Source organism: Anas platyrhynchos, chromosome 1, assembly GCF_047663525.1.
Source record: "Anas platyrhynchos isolate ZD024472 breed Pekin duck chromosome 1, IASCAAS_PekinDuck_T2T, whole genome shotgun sequence".
Lineage (NCBI taxonomy): Eukaryota > Metazoa > Chordata > Aves > Anseriformes > Anatidae > Anas > Anas platyrhynchos.
Genome location: NC_092587.1, coordinates 101,787,249 through 101,803,169, shown reverse-complemented (window position 1 = coordinate 101,803,169; position 15,921 = coordinate 101,787,249). Strand labels below are relative to the sequence as shown.

The window sequence follows — 15,921 nt, the reverse complement described above, 5'->3', positions numbered from 1 at the left end:
TAGGCTACAGGTGCTAAATACCCCAGCAAGAATCCAAACCCCACTTGAAGTTGTGTGGAAAGATCATTACTACTTGGATCTTGCAGCTTCTTACAAACATTGAACATTCCTGTCCTCTTCACACTTCTCATGTCCTGTATCACAGCTGCTAATGGACAATAATTGGCAACCTGCCTATCACGCCTCTGGACTTCATAAATAAGTAAAACATTCTGCAGCCAACTGCTTGGTTGCCAGCTACTGTATAGTCAAATTAGCATAGAGAACTTGGGCAAGAACAAGCAATCATTTCACAGTCATACTCAGAGAAAAAACACAATTAATCTAACCATTACAGCTGAGCAAATTTTTTTTTTTTTTCCCAAATCTTTTACTAGCCAAAAGTGCTTTTTAAGCCAAACCAAATTAAATAAAGTTTTCCAAACATTTTCAAAGAAGAAAGATAGCATTTCAAAAGGCAACTGAATGTCTTTTCAACTTTAAAATAAAACTGGAGTTTTTACAAATTTTATATGTGCCATAAATATTTTAAAATATTTATAAAAGGTAAAATTAAAGATTTGCTTTAGACTATGCAAAACATTTTGGTGTACCTGAAACTCCTCTTTATTTTTAGTGCTTCAATTTGCTCATAAAATGGAAGAATAAAAAATAGCTTGGTACTCTACCAAATTTAAGAAATATGCCTTCTGACAGTCAGCTAAAACCCTCATCTCCTCACAGTCAAGTATTACAAGCCACTGCATTGTTTAAATGCAAAGGTTCAAAACAGCTAAGTAATCTGATCTATTGTAGTTGCTTGTACGTGAAGTAGTAATGTGAGAAAGGGCCATGCAGTGGAGAAAAACAAGCACTTTCATGGCACTATTTGTCTCATTCTAATGTCAATACCTAAAATAGGTCAGATGAATCATGCCTTAAAAATGCCCATTTTTCTTCACTGTAACGACAAGGAAAACATGGGTGACTAGTGCTGATATAGCATTCCACCTTATCAGCGCTGACAGTGGGGTAAGATTAGTACCTGCATTTTAATAATTCAGAAACAATTTTTTTGATATGAAGGACCCACAACATGGTGCCAGAAGCTGGAAAGACTGGCCAAATTAGAAAATATTAGACATTGAGATGACTCAGTATCTTCAACATTTAATGTCCTACTTATTTTCCCCTGATTAACTTTCTTTCTCAACTTTTCATCTATTTAACCCTCTCCTCTTCTTTTCTGTTATTCTCCCCTCTTTTTTTCTTCAAGCCACACAATTTGATAGCCATTTTTCAGAAGCTACTGTTGACAGTGTCCACCTGCTTCTGTCATGTTTGCTATCTTTCATCAACATCGGAGAATGAAAGAGGACACTTTAAAAACCATGAACACTTTTGCATTGTAGGATGTATGAATTCATCCAAACTGGCAAACTGTACCAGCATCATCAGGAAATATCATTAGATGTGGCTTTATGCAAAGAGTGCTGTTTTTTCAGACTTTAAAGAAATGACACCTTCACTATCCTCCACTTTTTCATTCCATCTCAGTCCATCTAATCTGGCGATAGAGTTCCTTTTGAAGTTTTTTAATGGAATAAAGCATTCTCAGAAGCCTTAACATCATTTTTTTCCTCCCTCCGTTCCCCACCAAGGATTTGATATATGTGATATTCCAAATTCTACATTCATATAATCTCATTGTGAGATAACAACATCCTTAGTGGTTACCTTAGTGGGGCCTTAGATTTTTCAGTTGTCTGAAATATGGTCAATGGGTTTCACTATTGACTTTCATGTTGACAGGACAATGAATAAATTTGAAGATTATCCCTACAGTTAAAAAGTAAAGAGTTGTGTGTAGAATTATTAGCAATACTTTCATGTGTATCCTTCAGTATATACACATAAATATATAGGTATATATATATGAACACTGCATCCATCTCTGAAATTTCATTTCCTTTTTATCTAGAATATACTGATGATGCCTGCTATATCTACAAAATTATCGTTATAGTCACAGGAGAAAAAAAGGGGGAGGAGGACAATCTGTAATACTCCTACCTGTGAAAATCATGGATTTCACTACATCTCTGGGGAAAGAGAGAAGAGAGCAATGTCTGTATCACCTCACTCAATAATAGCAGCTTACAGGCACCAGACAAGTAAACAGGAAATATAATTCTGAAGGAACCCACCATAGTTCTGGATGACTAAACTGCTGATCATTTTGTCTGTCTGTATGGAAAGTTAAAGAAGCTGAAAGTTTTCAATTTACAACAAAAAGTGTATTTAAGCAGTGGAAAATTATACATGTATACTTACTGTTCCACTCCGACTGTGTGTGATATATGAAGTACAATGAATTCCTGAAAAAAAATAAAAATAAAAAAAAAAATCAGGTGGTAAATAATCAAACTATATTCTTCATAAGACTCGGTGTTCATTCTACTACTTTGTAATCAATTAGAAGCCCCATGCAGTGATAGCATCTTTTATTTCTCCTATTGTCCTTTATCCTTTGCTATCTGTATTATCTATTATTATGTATTATCTATTTAACATTTTTCTCATTGTTTGTTTTCCTCCCCTTCTGGGATTCTTTTATCGCTATTCTACAAATTTATTTTCAGGGTTAAACATTCTTTGGTTTATAAAGTTAATCATCCATCACCATAAACATGTCAATGTAAGCTCTCTACCTAATCATACTAAAGTCTATCCTGTTATCACCCCTCACACCCCACCCCATTCTACCCCTTTTTGCCCTTTCCTGATAAATTCTCAGTTAACCCAGTCACTAGTGGCATTCCCCAGGGCTCGGTACTGGGGCCAGTCCTCTAATCTCTTTATCAATGATCTAGATGAGGGGATCGAGTGCACCCTCAGTAAGTTCGCAGATGACACCAAGTTAGGTGCATGTGGGTCGATCTGCTTGAGGGTAGGAAGGCTCTGCAGGAGGATCTGGATAGGCTGGACTGATGGGCTGAGGTCAACGGTATGAAGTTTAACAAGGCCAAGTGCCGGGTCCTGCACCTGGGGTGTAATAACCCCAAGCAGAGCTACAGGCTGGGAGATGAGTGGTTGGAGAGCTGCCTGGCAGAGAAGGATCCAGGAGTATTGGTTGATAGTTGGCTGAATATGAGCCAGCAGTGTGCTCAGGTGGCCAAGAAGGTCAACAGCATCCTGGCTTGTATCAGAAGCAGTGTGGCCAGCAGGGCTAGGGAAGTGATTGGCCCCCTGTACTCACCTCTGGTGAGGCCACACCTCGAGTACTGTGTTCAGTTTTGGGCCCCTCGCTACAAGAAGAACATGGAGGTGTTCAAGCAAGTTCAGAGGAGGGCCATGAAGCTGGTGAGGGGTCTGGAGAACAAGGCTTACAAGGAGCAGCTGAGGGAGCTGGGATTGTTCAGCCTGGAGAAAAGGAGGCTCAGGGGCGACCTTATCGCTCTCTATAAGTACGTTAAAGGAGGCTGTAGTGAAGTAGGGGTTGGTCTATTCTCCCCTGTGCCTGGTGACAGGATGAGGGGGAATGGGCTTAAGTTGCACCAGGGGTGTTTTAGGTTGGATATTAGGAAGAGCTTCTTTACTGAGAGGGTTGTTAGGCATTGAAATGGGCTGTCCAGGGAAGTGGTTGAGTCACCATCCCTGGAGGTCTTTAAAAGACATTTAGATGTTGAACTTAGCGATATGGTTTAGTGGAGGACTTGTTAGTGTTAGGTCAGAGGTTGGACTCGATGATCTTGAGGTGTTTTCCAACCTAGACAGTTCTGTGATTAATTTCAGGAATAAAGGATTGGGCATTGTTTTTTCCCGAGCATCTAAGAACCTGATTTTTGACTACAGAAGGTATCACTTGGGTATATACAAACTATATTTGAACCAAATAGATACGATCAGGCAAAGTCCTGCCACTGCTTCCCAGGTTTGTCAAGAATTTCATCTAGGTAAGCGTGCAGAGACTTCAGGAGATACATGAAGCAAAATGAAGAATGAGGTTTTAGGAAAGCAAACCTTCAACTAAACATGTAAATTTATTTTTTATGGATATTGGGTACTATGGGTGTTTTTATTGATTATTTAAAATTTCTCGTAAGCTGTCTCATCATTCTGTGCTGCACTCTTGGCAATAAGTGAGAATGTTAGACTCAGAAACAGCAATTGGAATCTGTTCATATAAATGTTCTGGCCTGTTTTTTCTCATTACTCAAACTCCATACAGAAGACATGTTTAGAAGCATAAATTGTTTTCCTACTGCGCTTCTAATTAACACTTCCATTAAGACCTAGGCACAGAGCATGGAACATACTGAAAGAAACTGCTGTTTACAGAAACGGTGATAAAATGTATACAAATATGTCCCGCAAAGTGCAATCAAGCCAGCTTGGGTGACATGTGGATGTGTCTCTCTGTGTATGTCGGCACAAACAGATGTGGTACACTCACATGCAAGACTAATTTGTTCATTAACATGAAAAAGGTAGATGAATAACAGTCCATTAATTTTATAATTACTTATTGCATACCTTTATCACTGCTCAATTTAGTTTCTGAAGGCCTTGGTAACTTTTGTCATGATTCGGCATATTAAACAATTCAGTACCTTCTACTGATTTTGCATTCACTGGATTGGATTTACTTGGATTTTTTTTTTATTTATACATTTTCTAATGGCCTTCACCCCTTTTAAATTCTATATGAAATCTGAAGTCATCTTAACCAACTATTACTGCTAGTCTTTGTTTTGTTTTGTTTTCCAACTTGAAAGGCAGAATAAACTGATCAAATGGCTTGCTGAGCATCATTAATAGTTCTGGATTTCTAGCAGAATTGATTTATACTTTGGGGAAAATAAAAATAATAATAATAATAAAAAAAACTTTTTTGGATTTTGCTTATATTATATACAAAACTAATTGAGAAAAGCATCCAAGCAGCTATAACTAAATGTTGTGTCTAGAAATCCCATTGTGAGACTCAGGAGAGTCAATCCACAAGGAAAGAGATTAAACAAATAGCCTTATGACCTAAAGTGCAATAAAGCTTTGCACTGTAAGAGTAAGTTTGAAAGCCTGACAATTAACTGTAACTCAGGGTTGGTGATAGGGGGATGTTGTTGTCTTTGTTTTTAATTACATTTTATTGAACAACTAAGTGATAAACATCAAAAGACAAGATTGTCTTGGATCATCAAAGAAAGAGGAATGTTTGTTCTGTGAATTCAGGCAAACTAAAAGAGCTTTTCCCCATGTTTACCTGAGTAATTAATGAAAGACCAAATTGCTTTTGAGCCACCAGGCTGCAGTTAATTGGAGTTATGTGCATTCAGTGAACTTAGTGATTTAAAGTAAAAAGGCTTTAGAGTGTAGGTGACAACCCTTTTCAGGAAAATATTACAGCAAAGGCTGAATATTAGAAAACAGCTTTCAGATGATATAATTTATGTGGAGAGCTTTCTCTTTTTGTTAAAGATTTAAAGTGGATAAAGTGATGGATTAACTGGGCAAAATTCTTGAAAAAAGTAACTAGTTTAAAAAGTGGGATTCTGACATTCAGCCTATTGTTACTATTTCTTAAATTGCTAAGTTTAATAAATTGAGAGAAGTTGGGCAGTCTACCCTAAGAAATATTGTCTGCAGTGACAGAAATATCCTATTTTCTCAAACTATGACTATTTTTCTACAGGATCTCACTGAAGACTGGAGACATATTGTGATGATCTTGATCAAGTGTAATACCATCTTTCTAATCAACTTCCTAATATGAGGATTAAACTAGATGATCTTTCAAGGTCCCTTCCAATTCCTAGAATTCTGTGATTCTGTGATATTATCAAATATTTATTAAGATAAATTGCTTTTCAATGGACTCAAAATGTCTTGAATTATCAGCATGTGTAGTCCTCTTAATTGTTTATTTTTCTAGACCTGCCAAAATGTGTTCACTACAAATTCTTAAATAGCTCTATGGTACTATCTGGGATCAAAAACAGATGATAGAAGAGCCTGCTGGACTTAAGGACAAATAGAAAGGATATCTTCCTTCTTCCTGATGAATGCCATTAAGTTAAACAAAGTTCCTCTTGCCTCCTTGCTTGCTATGGTAAACCTAGAGTTCTCTTCTTTACTTTCTCTTAATCAAAGAATTTTTCACTTATGTGAGAACAAATCTGAAATAAATTTAAAATAAAGACAAGGAAGTGTTATTCCTCACTTCCTGGATAAACTAACTTTTAAGTACATATTCTCTTTCTTGGATCTAATTCTCAACAAATAACAATAAGCAGATCAGACCTCAATCTCAATACACCTTACGAATTTCTGCACTAAGCATTTATCTTCTCTCTCTTTTTTCTTTTCTTTTTTTTTTTTTCCTGCCAAAGTTCAGAACAAACTGAGTTCTTTCACTAAATAACTGCATTATACATTGTGACAGGATAACTGAATTCACAGCTTCTCTAACTTCTCTCTGATCTGTTCCCAAATATTCTTTATCCAGATTACTTGGAGTTCATGACACTGTTGACTGTTGGATATTTCCATATATTTTGAATCATAATAAATGAATAAATATATGAAACAGTAAGTTCATATTTCACAGAAGTTCAATTTCACATTAAATGGACTCATTTTCTTTTTTTATCATTTTTGTGAAACAAGGGGAGATTGTTCTCTGCTTTTAAAAGAGCATAATTTTAACAGGTTTTGCAATAATGATTTTTATAGAAGTTACAGAACTCTTTATTTTTCAAAGTTGATAATTGTTCTTCTCTCTCCTGCCTACTTTACTTTTTTGTCTTTCTTGTCCTTTTCCAGTAAAAATGCAGTTGAGATGTATTGGTATTCCCCACATACCTTCAAGCATAAAGCATAACGAAAGCAGTATACAAAAACTCATTGACTTCACTAGGTTAGGGATCAAGTCAAATTGTCTTTACCTTGAACCCTACTACTGAATTTCTGCAGCATCTTGTGGGAGGTAGGTAGATATTTCAACAGTTTCATTTTTAGCCTATATCATAGAATCATAGAATCATAGAATATCCTGAGTTGGAAGGGACCCTTAAGGATCATCAAGTCCAACTCTTGACACCGCACAGGTCTACCCAAAAGTTCAGACCATGTGACTAAGCGCACAGTCCAATCTCTTCTTAAATTCAGTCAGGCTCGGTGCAGTGACCACTTCCCTGGGGAGCCTGTTCCAGTGTGCAACCACTCTCTCTGTGAAGAACTTCCTCCTGATGTCAAGCCTAAACTTCCCCTGCTTCAGCTTAACCCCGTTCCCGCGGGTCCTGTCGCTAGTGTTAATGGAGAAAAGGTCTCCTGCCTCTCGACACCCCCTTACGAGGAAGTTGTAGACTGCGATGAGGTCTCCCCTCAGCCTCCTCTTCTCCAGGCTGAACAGGCCCAGTGCCCTCAGCCGTTCCTCGTACGTCTTCCCCTCCAGGCCTTTCACCATCTTCGTAGCCCTCCTCTGGACACTCTCCAACAGTTTCATGTCCTTTTTATACTGTGGTGCCCAGAACTGCACACAGTACTCGAGGTGAGGCCGCACCAGCGCAGAGTAGAGCGGGACAATCACCTCCCTCGACCTACTAGCGATGCCGTGCTTGATGCACCCCAGGACACGGTTGGCCCTCCTGGCTGCCAGGGCACACTGCCGGCTCATATTCAACTTGCTGTCTACGACGACCCCCAGATCCCTCTCTTCTAGGCTGCTCTCCAGCGTCTCATCGCCCAGTCTGTACGTGCAGCCAGGGTTTCCCCGTCCCAGGTGCAGGACCCGGCACTTGCTCTTATTGAACTTCATGCGGTTGGCGATCGCCCAGCTCTCCAACCTATCCAGATCCCTCTGCAAGGCCTTTCCACCCTCATTCGAGTCCACAACTCCTCCAAGTTTGGTGTCATCGGCAAACTTGCTCAAAATACCTTCTATTCCTACATCCAGATCGTTTATAAAAATATTGAAAAGTACCGGCCCTAAAATGGAGCCTTATATGCTGCGACTAAAATTGTGCAGTGTATTAGAAAACTTCATTCAGCCTCAAGTGTTGTGGGGCTGCAGGATATACTGTGTTTAAGTTATTATGGGGTAGATTCCCAATGGCTTACTTTCTAATTTGATAAACTTAGAGATCCATTACATTTTAATATGCTGTTCATGAGTTAATAGAAAAAGCTAGCTCAAATTTTTAATAAAGTACACATTTCCATGCTGGACTTTAATCATTTCAGATGTCTGGATATTTGCAAACAACCAGAACTCTATAGGTTTTGCAAGTTGTGCTGTATATGATAAATAACATAAGGCCAGTCATACAATTTTATTTATTTTTTTAATAAATTTCACCAATGAATTCAACGTGGAGCTGTACTGAAAAACTGGACCTCTATTTTTATTTAATTCTGAGCAAATTCACACTTGCTCTCATTAAGACTTTACATTGTGAATAATGATAATGAAACCAGAGGAATCCATAAGAAAAGTTTATCAGTGTGTTAGTGGCTGTCATATTTAAACCACTGAATATCATAAAGCCAACTGTCATTTAATAGAGCTTCATGAGCCACATGCAAAAAAAGCTATAAATATATATATATTTGTAGATGTATGGGCATACATATGTGTGTTCTCATTGTTATTTTGTCAAATTCCATATTTTTTTTCTTCCACTTCCAAAATTGTTGAATGTGAGGCCAAAATATATACGATGCCATAGTCACTGACTCTTCCACAGCCTTCACAACATCATTTTTAGTTTAATTTTCTTTCATTGTTTGATGGTTATTTTTGTTATTTATTAGGACAAGGCTGTAAAGTCAGTGGTTACTCATTGCACAATTCTGTAAATTATGTTAAATTAGTGAACAAATTGTTAGCAAAACAAAAGAAAAGGAGAGGTGCATATTTCCACGTTATACCATGTATTTTGCATGGAGCTGAGAAGGCATGTCTAAAAGGAATAAAATCATTGGGGTAGAGAAAGACATTTTAAACTGATTTATTTTGGTTGCACTCATTTCATATTCATTTATACTTCATTTTCTGGGAATAATATGTTGGGAAACCATGAGTGAGGATACTCATTCAAACTGTTTTCTCATTTTCCAATTCAGAACAACTACACACTGTATTGAACAATTATATTTCTTGAAATAGAAACTATTGTATATATCTGAATACTCACATCAGAATTCTAATTGTAAGAATTCTAATTGTTCTGCAGACAGAAATATTCTATACCTATTACAGGGTAGATACTCGATTTTATCAGAAATACTGTTCCTCTGAGGATACAGGAATTATGTTCTTAGTATGAATCATTTTCATAGGACCATAGCAGCATCATTGTTTTTACCAGTATAATCATATTGGTTATAATGTGTACAATATTATTTGCAAAGCAGGTTGATAAGTGTTGTTTTTCAGGAAGAGTAGTAGATACACTGTGCATACTGAATATTTAAGCAACCTGAACACCCAGATTTACTCTGAATAGCCAAATGTTCTTTGAAAGTTACAATGTTCTCACAAACTACATACAAATAAAAGAAATTTAATTGAATAATTAAATATCACAGTTTTTATATAGAACACATCTCTCATGTTTTTAATCCCATGAATATATTATTTCTCAACACAATACTTTTGCAGAATTTATTGATTGTGTTTCTGACTTCACGAGATAAAATATACACACAAAGGAATTTTACACTATTTGTGATCAAAAATTATTATTAAATGTGATGTGTTTGATTCCTAGCCTTCTGTGACAAGAGACAACGCATTTCCTCTCCTGGAATTACCATGATCTGTGGAATTGGCTGACAAATTATAACTTGTGGAAACATTTCTTTTATACTGATTATCAGTATAAAAGATCAGTATATTTTCAGTACATTTTCCCCTCTAGTATAATCAGTATATTTTCCCCTCTAGTTTTGCATGGAAAGGTACTTCCCATGCCATATACTGGAGATATCTAGACAGATTAGCAGGGACAATTTCAAAGAAATGAGAATGGCGTTATTTGTGGAACAAAAATTCCAATTCTGGTATGTGAGGAAAACAACACAAATCAACTCATCCAGATGGTAACTGGGCTTGCCGCTAGCATATCACAAACTAGGAAAATAAGATTCCTAACACTTAGCTTAAATAGATGTACAATTTCAAATAAAATGAAAACCACAGTTAAGTCCATTCCTTGCCTCCAAAAAACCAAACCAAAACAAAACAAACAAACAAAAAAAAAGAAAATAAAATAATAATAATAATAAAAAAAAAAAAAAAAAACAAAAACAAAAACAAAACAAAACATGAGAATTAGGATCTGGAAAGGTAGAATGGTGTTAAAAGCTTCCTTGAAAAGAGACAAGGACAGGCAGGATAAGGCTCTCTTCCCACTCCATGTCACCCTCCAGACAGCCAAAAGCATCTGTGCATACCTGACTCCTTAAAGTGATGAGGAGAGGAGCAACATATGGATGATTGATTAATTCCAGGCACAGAATCCAGCTAGCAGGCTCATTTTCTTAGATGTCTAGTGTAGGCCTGTGTAGATAATTCAGGTATCATAATGCCAAGTCACATAATAAATAAAAACCCAATTATATTCATCACCCCGTATTTTGGCCAATGCAACACTTGGCCTCATTCCATCCTATGGGATCATTTTCATATAAAACAAGCAAGGAAGTTTAGCAAAGAAATTGTTCCTAGAAATAAGAGATATGTAGAGGCCCCGATATGTGCCAAGTGCAGACTTCCTTTAAAGGCATAATGATATGAGAATTTACTTTTAATGTGATTTAGAGATAAATTGTAGTTATCACTATCTGATTTGCAGTGCATAAAGAAAGAAGAGACAGAATGTGTTCCTCTCACTTAAACCTACAGTTCACAGCACTTAATTTTGCTGCATGCCTCCGTAACAAGCATAGGATGCTTCATAGCTTATGTCTAGAAAAAGAAAGGAAATGTAGAAAATAAAGCTGTTCATTTCATTACCTTAAACTCCTGTTAACATTAGGCTCAATCCACAAGAATTTCATTGCACTGGACAGCTTGTAATTAACCTGCTACTTGATGGAATTCGCAATCACACATTAGGCATGAAGGGTCTCTCCCCACCACAAGGAATCTTTCTGAGGACAGAGTGTCCAGAAGTTACCATGCACCAGGGACCAACTCAATCCAACCTATTCAAAATACTGAAGCATCCTGTTGAAACTGTTCCTCTGTGCTCTGAATCGTGAAATATCTGGGGGAAGAAGAAACAGACCATGCAAGAACGACAACTAATATAATGATAACACAGTTTTCAGGGTAGAATTCAAGTCTCTGCTCCATCAAAAATATTTAAGCATTTTATAAAAAGCACAAAGGATTTAGCAAGACAGACCACAAGAGCCCTGAATCAGAATATGCTGTAATATGGTGATTAGCAAACTCCATCAGGTTTGGGAAATGTTCCCAGGTACCTGAAATACCATTCTACAGTGAGTTTTATAACCACTCAACTGTCAGTTAAAAAGAAGAGACTACATCCTTTCCATTTGTGTTTTCTGCAGATCTGGAAGTATTTTGACACAGCTTTCTGGTCCTAGGCAAAGAAATACCTACATTTCCAATAATTGAGCTAGTAAAGGAACAATGCTACTAACTGTATTCCTTTATATTTGCCTGTATTTAAAGATGTACAACTTTTTTTTTTTTTTTCCAATATAAATGAGCTTCCTGAAATCTAATGTAGTGTAAATGAAGTTCCTTCTCAAATGCTAATTCTCAAATAATTTTTACATGTTTTTATGGCCCTTATATAAAGTTGAAACAAACCAAATATTTAAATACTGAAAGGATTTTGTACCATTAACATTTCCCATGCTGTAGAATCTGTAAAATAAAATCAATGAATTCTAGCAAGGCTGTAAGCAGGAGAAAGCAGCCTGATGCCTAAAGCTAGGAATGCACTAATTAAGATATGCAATAAAAATGTTAATCAAGTAAATTTCAGGAGGATGGGGAAAAGAGATTGCATGATCCTCTTGGCACCGTATTATGTCTTGGTGTTCTCACAGAGGAAAACGGTGAGTAGTAAACAAGTAAGAGAGAAAATAGTAGATCTTTGATTATGGGCCAAAGAAGAAACTGCTCCAAACAGCTTCTCTAACCAACATGAACAGTTCAAGTAGAAATCATTCATCTCCAAGAACCCTCTCAAGGATGACAGCCTGGGAATAGCTCACTGAAACTAACCCAACAGACTCAGAGCCAACCTGAAAGACTAGAGTATTTAAGATGTTTCTTTTAAGTATGGTTATGGCAATGTGTTTTGTTATTCTATTTCTTTATAACTCTTTTCCACCATTGAAAAACTATAAGTACATGTCTATTTGGTTCCGTGTCCTGTACTGTAGATGTTTCAGTGCTAACAAAATTCTGTGTACCTTCTTCATTCTTGCCTTGACACTTAAAGCAAAGACTTTGGGATTATACATTTGTTGCCCAGTATATCGGTGTTGCTTGTAATGGCCCAGGAATCAGAACCTATCAACCTATCAGGCTCTGTCTTGACTTGTTTTGGCCTAGCCGGAGTTATATTCAGGCTTGTTTAACTGACAACAGTTATCCAATTACCAAGCAACTATTACCTGCCCAATTTTAGCCTGTAAATGAATGTATGGGGTAATAGCAAGCAGCTATTCAACACAGAATGAGCTATTAATGGCCCTAGAAAAAAATGCAAACAAAGGAGAACTGGAACAGGGTGATGTTTCAGCTGTGGACACAGGATGATACCAGAGGCCCTGGGGCTATAAACGACTTAACAGTGGTCTGTTAATGGTCATTAAAAGAAATGTAATTTAGGAGCAGGGTAAAGATACTTTTAAGGATAACAACAACAACAAGAACAGTGAACAAGTACCTAACATAAGTAAAATAAGTAAATGCCCAGTAAATTCATATGTATTGTGGAAATGTGAGCCAAAACCAAACCAAACAAAAACAAAAACACAAAACAAACAAACAAACAACAACAACAATAACAAAAGGCATAGAGCATATTATAAAAACGTTTAAAATTACTTCGGGCAGACTGAAAAGAGAGGAAGAAGGAATCATGAACACCACAGTCTTACTTATGATGCTGATATCTGGCTGTAATCCTTCCCTCTCCCTGAACCAAAACCACCAGTTTTAGGACCCAGAAACACAGGATTACAGTAACAAGGAGATACTACACTGTTTGTATATACTAACCTAATTTGTACATGATTCTAATCATAAGTGTTAATATTGTAACTGGACTAATAATTATACTTTGACTAATCTTTTAAGACATATTAGAATAACAACTCCTTGTTTGTGAATAAGATGTGCTTATTTTCCCTTTAACAAGATTTTGAATTTAGCAAATACATGAGAGCAATTTATTCTGTAAGCCAGACCCAAGAAATTGGTAGCACTTGCAATGGTACACCATACTCCAGTGCATTTCTTTGTGGTTTCGGAGAGGTAAGAGAATACATCTCCAAGTAGCTGAGCCATTTGAGATCACAGAATCATAGAATGGTTTGGGTTGGAAGGGTCCTTAGAGATCATCCAGTTCCAACCCCCCACCTGGGAGGTGGCAGGGACACCTCCCACCAGACCAGGTTGCTCAAAGCCCCATCCAACCCGGCCTCGAGCACTTCCAGGGATGGGACATCAACAACTTCTCTGGGCAACCTGTTCCAGTGCCTCACCTCCCTTTGCGTGAAGAATTTCTTCCTAATATCTACATGTACCTTCTTTTAGTTTAAAGCCATTCTCTTCGTTCCTGACAAAGAGCCTCTCCTCAGCTTTCCTGCAGGCCGCCTTTAGGTATTGGAAGGCTGCAATGAGGTCTTCCCGGAGCCTTCTCTTCTTCAGGCTGAACAACCCCAACTCCCTCAGCATGTCTTCATAGGAGAGGTGCTCCAGCACTCTGATCTTCCTTGTGACTCTCCTCTGGACTTGTTTTAATACTTCCATGTCCTTCTTGTGCTGGGGGTCTCAGAACTGAATGTAATAAACAATAATATAATATTAATATATGTTATATATATTATTAATATATTATAATTAAAGTTTATACAGAGAAAACATCTTCTAAGTACCTAGCCAAGTGATCCCCTTGACTGGAATTGGGAAGATAAAGAAAATTGAAGATAGTCTCAATTTCATAATGGGTGTAAAAATTGCTGTCATTGTCATCAACTCCAAGCATGATGCTGGACTGACGACTGCTTAGAACTGTCTGTCATAAATTCATAAACTCCAACCACAGTTTTGGATACACCCTTTTAGGCAACATACTAGGATTTTATTTCTCTTTAGGCCAACTACGTTCTTTTCTCAGGCAGATGGTAGGGTTTTTCTGTGTTTTGTTTCTTTCTTTGTTTGTATTTTAGTAGGTTTTATTTTAACATGAAAAAGGTTAGGGCCTAACACTCAAAATAATGATAGTCATTTTAATATTTCAGTATTCCTAAAAAGAAATGGTTATCAAATAGCATATGCAAGCACTTCAAAACACTAATTATTTCTCAATATAATTTTTTACAGTCAATCAAAACATTAGCCTAATTTCTGGCCACAATAAACTCATTGATACTACTTTTGATTAAATTTTCTTGTTATATCACCTCCTTTCTAGTTTTAAAACTCCTGATCTGAAATATATTTTCAAGTATATTGATATCAAGTTTCTTCGTCCAATACAAGGAATACTATGAATCAGACTTAAAACTAATACTTAATACTATGAATCAGACTTAAAAAATATTATTCCATGTCAGGTAACTATTAAACTCAAACAGTGTTTATTTATTACCTGACCAAAGGTGTCTGCTGCATATCAATTTCAGCGAGATTGCCTTTAATCTGTCTTAATACATCTCTCAATTCTATTACTTAATTTCCAGAACAGTAATAATGATTTGCAATCTGCAATTTTGATTGCAATAATAATACTCTTTTAGCTACTAAACATAATTAGTAGCATGTGACCTCTTGCCTGGAATAATTCCAACAACATGTGCAGTTTAACTGCATATAAGAAACCTGTGTGTGACCTGGATTTTTTTTTTTTTTTTTGAGATTTAAATATATGAAAAAACTCATTTTGGTAAGGTGTGGCAATGTAGTATTAGAATAATGAAGAAAGAATGATATCAGTTGAACATGAATGTATAATACCTGTATAGAGATTACTTCTCACTACTCTGCATCTTTTATTTATAATCTATATAATGATAATTATATATTTTATTTTTTTCCTGGATAACAAAGTCAACTATAATTATTTCAAATGTATAAATAAATTATAAATATTTACACAAATATATTGTACTGTTATTTATTATAAAGTATTGTAAATTATTATATTTTATGTATTATAAATAATACATATTAATTTATAAATAAATAAATCTTAGGAAAAAAATTATCTGAATTATCTGAATGATACAGATTGATGTGAGAACTACTGATGCGCAATCACATCATTATACACCTAAATAACCTTGGCATATGAGAGCATTTCATAAAGTATATTTGATTCAATGTACAAACTGAGTTTTGATTTTGGTATCTTGTCTTTTTTTTCAATGGAAATATATAATGGTCTCTGTATATAGTTCATGTTTTTCAGTCAGTCTTCAAGCAGACAAGATTTTCAGCATGATGCAGGTGTTTCCAAAGGTGAAATGCAACTCCAATAGCACACAGGTTGGGAACAAATCGTGTATATCAAGAAGTCTGGAGAATTAGGTTATAAAGGAAACAACATATAGCAGAAACAATGATAAAATTGATATAAAATAAAATGATAACTGTGTGGCACTACAACCCAATACAATAATTCACTATATCAATAAAACCAGATGGAAAATCAGCAAAAACATCTG

The 15,921-nt window shown here is 36.2% G+C and overlaps 1 long non-coding RNA gene across 2 annotated transcripts; it reads right to left on the bottom strand.

Moving 5' to 3' along the window:
- Positions 1 to 2,312: 2,312 nt before the first annotated feature.
- On the bottom strand, positions 2,313 to 14,000 carry LOC119714019 (uncharacterized). 2 transcript variants are annotated; one of them, XR_005261187.2, is made up of 4 exons: positions 13,780 to 14,000; positions 11,000 to 11,252; positions 10,438 to 10,543; positions 2,313 to 2,357 (listed from the first exon to the last, which is right to left on the bottom strand). It is a non-coding gene; the product is annotated as an uncharacterized lncRNA (long non-coding RNA). The 2 variants fall into 2 exon arrangements; XR_011806677.1 differs by lacking the exon at positions 2,313 to 2,357 and having other exon boundaries at positions 10,317 to 10,543.
- Positions 14,001 to 15,921: the final 1,921 nt, after the last annotated feature.